A 5,883-nucleotide genomic window follows, 5' to 3' on the forward strand; every position below is an offset into this window, starting at 1 on the left:
AGAAGATTAAATATGGGGCAGCTGTTGTACCCTAAAATTTTCCCTCCCCTTTTCTTATTTATTCATCCAACCACTTGATCAGGAGATCACTTGCATACATTCATAATTCATCCACATGCATCATTCATCATGGATTCGAAAAACTAGGGCTTATGAAACTAGGGTTTGTGTGGATATCAAGGCTCAAGAGCATGGTCTAACCATATTATCAGCATGGGGGATATGAAACCCTAATGGTGGTGGTGAAGGCTTGAATTCAACAAAGATGTGACCAGACAATCCTCTAGGATCTTCAAAACCCTAATTTCTCAAGGCATGATCTCATGGAGCTTCCCCAGGCCTTGTCTTGGCCTCCAAAACCCTAATCAGAAGATGGTGAGTCAGATGAACTTGGTGGCCTGACTGTGCATCCATGACCCCTCAATCTTCACCTATTATCAATATGCTTGGCCTAACCTTACTTTGGGTTTATATGAGCATTGGTCTTGGTCCAAAGTCATGGTGTTATTCATGTAAGTTATGGATACACCTATGGTCCTGATCATCTAAACAACCAAACTTCTTGTGTCTCAAGCCACTTGCTAGTCATGCCATTGATTCATGAATATTACATCAAATCCCTAATCTTATGATCTCATTTTATGGCCTTGTTAACATACATTATCAGTCAAATTATTTTCTTTTCAAAAGTCAAACATTCAAGTCATAAATAAACCAATTGTGAAACCAATTTCCAACCATTTTTCAAACCATTTCAATCCATTTCATGTCATTTTAAACCATTACATGTGATCCTACATAAGAAAATACAAGTCTTGACATTTTTGACCAAATGTTGACTTTGGTCAACAGTTGACTTTTTTGTCAACTTTGACCAAAGTCAACCCAAAATCCAAAAACCCTAAATTTCACCCTAACCAATGATCCATTGTCCATTTACAAAGAAAATGCATTTTTGACCATTTGTTGACTTTGGTCAACAATCGACTTTTTGGTCAACTTTGACCGAAGTCAACCCTCACTTGCTCTTGACTATCTAGACTTGGCTTGGCCCTTTGCTTCAATGTGTCATCCAATCTTCATGTTTGTTGATGTTTTTCTTGGTTACTTCTATTGCAAGTAATACATGTTGTGCACCATGTCATTTTTGGCTTTTTTGAACCATTGGCCATTGCCCTTAGCTTGCCCCTAATCAATGACCAAGGAGTCCTCTAACAGTCCAACCATTGTCCTTTGCTCATATCCCTTGGCTGTAACAAAAACCTTACATATCAAACCATTGAAATGTGTGGCCGGGCCAATGGAGATACATGACATGTTAGCCCTGTTGCAGCAGTCAGTTCAATGCCATGTTGCACTTTGCCTCGCCTGCAGCCTTGTAGCAGCACCATAACCACACAACCAGTTGATAACCAGCTGAACATGCTCATACTTGCAGTTTATGGTGGTGATGGTTCATGGGAGATGCAACCTGGGAACCTTCCTGCAGCAACAGACCCACACAACCAAATGCTATCATGACATGTCAATAACCACAAAAAACAAATAAACCAATTCACAGACCAACCTGCAATGCATGTTGCAGCGGAAGCATCAATGCATCATGATCGTTTTGTGAGACTAAACCAAGTCCTACTAACAATGTACCATCCTGAAATCACTTAAACAACTTGCCAAGCATGATCTCATGAAAACCTAATGCAAAAACAAGGGTAGGATTAAGCCAAGCCTTGAAGACTAACCTGATTTGAAATGTATGATTTACCTACTGCAGAATGAGTAATGTGATCACACTAAAATTTACGTATTTTCGACTCCAATTTCACATGCATTCTAGTCATTTTATTGTCATTTTGTTGTGTTATTACTGTGTTTTCCTTTGTTTTCAGGTTTTTACCTTAATAGGAGCCCCGATCGAGAAAAGGAGCGAAAAAGTGCCAAAAACCCTAAAAATCAGCATTTTGCTCTTATGGCCTACCCAATGGCGGGCGCCACAGTCCAAGCCATGACGTGTCCAATTCAAACTTCCATCAATTCCCATGTTTTCCCACCACTTCCACTAAGGCGCCCCATTTTGTGCTTGTGGCGGGCGTCATGGCCTTGTGGCGGGCGCCACAAGAGGAAAACGGTTTCCTCTATTTTCAAGTTGAAGGGCATCCAAGTCAATTCCACCTTTTTTATTTGCTTATAAATAGAAACGCGAATTCAGTTTTACAATGACCCAAACTTAGAGCAGACGAAGATCCGAACGTTGGAACAAGGCGAAATCAGAAGCAACTTTGTTTCACTTAGGCATATATTCAGTTTTATAAAGTGGTAATCGCTTCGCATTGGAGTGTTACCACAATTGTGTAATTGAGTCTGTGATAGAGTCTGTACTCGAGTTTGGAGCACTTTGGAAGGAAGTTAATCCTGCCGCCATTTACATTTCCGCATTGCAATTTACTCAGTCCTCCTATTGGAGCAAGTTTTTATTACTCGCCTTTACTTTATTTATTTCCCGCACTCGCTTTTACTTTATTTATTTCCCACACTCGCTTTTAATTCATTTATTTCTCGCACTCGATTTTACTTTATTTATTTCCCACACTCGCTTTTACTTTATTTATTTCCTCGCACTCGCTTTAAATTATTTATTTCCTCGCACTCGCTTTAAATTATTTACTTTCCGCACTCGCACTACTTTTATTTATTTTAATGCACTTTTAATTTACCATGTCTAGCTAAATTTATAAGGCTAGAATGTAAGGATCGTGATTAAACCAGTAATCCGTACAATTGTTCATAGAAACACTTAAAGGGCTATTTTAACTTTCAACTTAAGTTTTCCCGCACTTCAATTCCGTTGGGTAAGATCGAAAGCCGTCCAACGTCTTTATAAACTTAATTGTTTTTAACTATTTCAAAAACAGCGAAAGCGCTTTGTCTAGTTCATTAGGAGTTTTTAACATCAAGAAGAAAAGAGATTTTAAAACTATTTTCGGACGCGTTTATAAGTTTAGAGTCTGGTTCGTAAGAACCTCTTTTGGTTAAGAAATCCAGGTTATAATACTTTTCAACTTAGTCAAGATACTATATTTCTTAAAAATAGATTTACTACTCTAACGCAATGCGCACCTTTTTATAAGTGACAATAAGAGGGTTTGATTAGGGAGTACAACTCGGTTCTGAATACGCGAAAGCGACAGTTCCTGTTAAATTAGTTCTTTTCAAAGTAGGAAACATTGCCCATAAGTAGTTCTATTAGCAAGTACTTGGATTATCAACTGATTACGTGAATTACATTCGACCCTGTCTTTATAAATTATATTCTATTTTCAATACTTTACTTTTCATTGCACACTACAAAAACACCTATTCTGACTGCCTTTGATAAACACCATAACAACAGATAACGATAGATTGACACTTGGTCTTTGTGGTTCGATAATCTTTTATATTACTCTGACGCGTTCGTACACTTGCGAACATCAAGTTTTCCAACGCATCAAGTTTTTGGCGCCGTTGCCGGTGACCAATTTCGTCAAATTTCATTTTCCTATTGTTATATCGTTTAGACTTAGGTTATTTCCCGCCGGTCGATGCGAAGAACTCGTAGCACCGGAAGTTTAAGTTTAGTATACGCTCTGGCAGAACCTGAACGTTACGCTCGCGCACGTTTATTCTTTCATAGAATTAAGAGAGTTATGGCCGAAGATCAAAACCAAAGACCTCTTAAGGACTTCGCTCAACCATCTAATGAAGAACCTAGTTCTAGTATAGTAAACCCAATAATACCAGCCAATAATTTTGAACTTAAACCGTCTCTGTTGCAACTAGTGCAACAGAGACAATTCGCGGGTCTCGCTACCGAGAACCCAAACCAACATTTAAAAATATTTCTTCAATTAGCAGATACTTTTAAAACCAATGGAGCTTCTCCTGAGGCAATACGTTTAAGATTATTTCCTTTTTCCCTCAGAGATAAAGCTCTATCATGGTTAGATTCCCTTCCACCCAATTCCATTACGACTTGGGATAACCTTAGAAGAGTTTTCCTTGCTAGATATTTTCCCCCGAGTAAGACCGCCGTTCTTCGAAACCATATAATTAGATTTACCCAAAACCAAGGAGAATCGTTGTTTGAAGCTTGGGAGAGATATAAAGAGTTGTTACGAGCATGCCCACATCATGGTTTAGAAAATTGGTTAATCATTCAAACCTTCTATAATGGACTTCATTACAACACAAAGATGACCATCGACGCTGCCGCGGGCGGTGCTCTGATGAACAAACCTTACCCTGAAGCCAGTGCCTTCATCGAAGATATGGCTCAAAACCATCAATCATGGGGAGTCGAACGAGCGACAGTTGAGAAGAAGGAAGCCCAAGGAGGAGTACATGAACTAAGCTCTATAGACATGATGCATGCTAAAATGGACGCATTAGCCCTTAAGGTCGAGCATATGTGCATAAACCCGAATACTGTAGCCGCAGTTTCGTCGGATTGTGAGATATGTGAAACCCAAGGACACCAATCCGCAGAATGCAGTCTATTAAACGAAACCCACTCCGAGCAAGTGAACTACACCCAAGGGAACCGATATTCAAATACCTATAACCCTGGATGGAGGAATCACCCTAATTTCTCCTATAAAAACAATAACCCTATTCAAGATAATGCACCTCCGAGACCTAGTTATCAAGCCCCTAGATCAAATCAACCTATGCAACCTGTACCACCAAAGCCGAGCCTTGAGAAAATTATGGAAAATTTTATCACCGCTCAAACCCAACAAAACAAGGAGTTCATGAACCAAAACATTCATGTTAACGAATTGATTACTCAGTTAGGAACCAAGGTTGACCAAATAGTTACTCATACCAAGATGCTTGAAACCCAGATCTCTCAGGTAGCTTTAAACTAAGCCCCTCAGACTACACCTGGAGGACAATTCCCTGGACAACCTCAATAAAATCCGAGAGGACAAGCCAATGCCATTAACCTACGAAGTGGGAATGCTTATGATGAGCCACCAAACCCAAGATTGAGTGAACCCGAAACTTCTAAGGAATGTACCAAACCCCCAGACAAAGTAAAGGAACCAGAGGAATCTGAAAACCAGGAAGGTCGAGAGAAAAGAGAAGAACCTAAAGATAAAATTTACGTACCGCCCCTGCCATATAAACCACCTATACCATATCCCCAAAGACTCAAACAAACCCAGATTAATAAACAGTATCAAAAATTTATTAAAGTTATAGAAAAACTTCATGTAGAAATCCCTTTCACAGAAGCCATCACCCAAATACCTTCTTATGCAAAGTTTTTGAAAGACATCCTTACCAACAAACGTAGACTTGACGATCTGAAGCCTTTGGAATGTAATGCAATTTCCGAGGACAAATTAGCAAAGAAAGATAAAGATCTTGGAAATTTCTCCATTCCTTGCCTTTTGGGTAATCATGTCATCGAAAGGTATAAGCCCATCCGTATGCATGCATCGGATTTCGCTCGAAGAAGATTCAAAACCCTCTAGGGAGCATCAGAGAAGAATAAACCCTATAATGAGTGATGTTGTTAAGAAGGAAGTTCTTAAGTTACTTGAGGCAGGTATAATCTATCAGATCTCGGATAGTAAGTGGGTGAGCCCTGTGCATGTAGTACCTAAAAAGGGAGGCATCACAATCTTGCAAAACGATAAAGGCGAACATGTAGCAAAACGTTTAGAAGGAGGATGACGAATGTGTATAGATTATAGAAAATTAAATAAAGCAACTAGGAAGGACCATTTCCCTTTATCATTTATTGACCAGATGTTGGAGCGTCTGGCCAGACACTTTTACTTCTGTTATTTAGATGGATACTCTGGATTCTTCCAAATACCTATTCACCCAGAAGAT

General features: G+C 39.3%; 1 non-coding gene across 1 annotated transcript; it reads right to left on the minus strand.

Annotated features, from left to right (window-relative positions):
• Positions 1-4,070: 4,070 nt before the first annotated feature.
• On the minus strand, positions 4,071-4,177 carry LOC127108642 (small nucleolar RNA R71). Its single transcript, XR_007796168.1, has one exon. It is a non-coding gene; the product is annotated as a small nucleolar RNA R71 (small nucleolar RNA).
• Between the last annotated feature and the right edge of the window lie 1,706 nt (positions 4,178-5,883).

This window comes from Lathyrus oleraceus, chromosome 7 (assembly GCF_024323335.1).
Source record: "Lathyrus oleraceus cultivar Zhongwan6 chromosome 7, CAAS_Psat_ZW6_1.0, whole genome shotgun sequence".
NCBI lineage: Eukaryota > Viridiplantae > Streptophyta > Magnoliopsida > Fabales > Fabaceae > Lathyrus > Lathyrus oleraceus.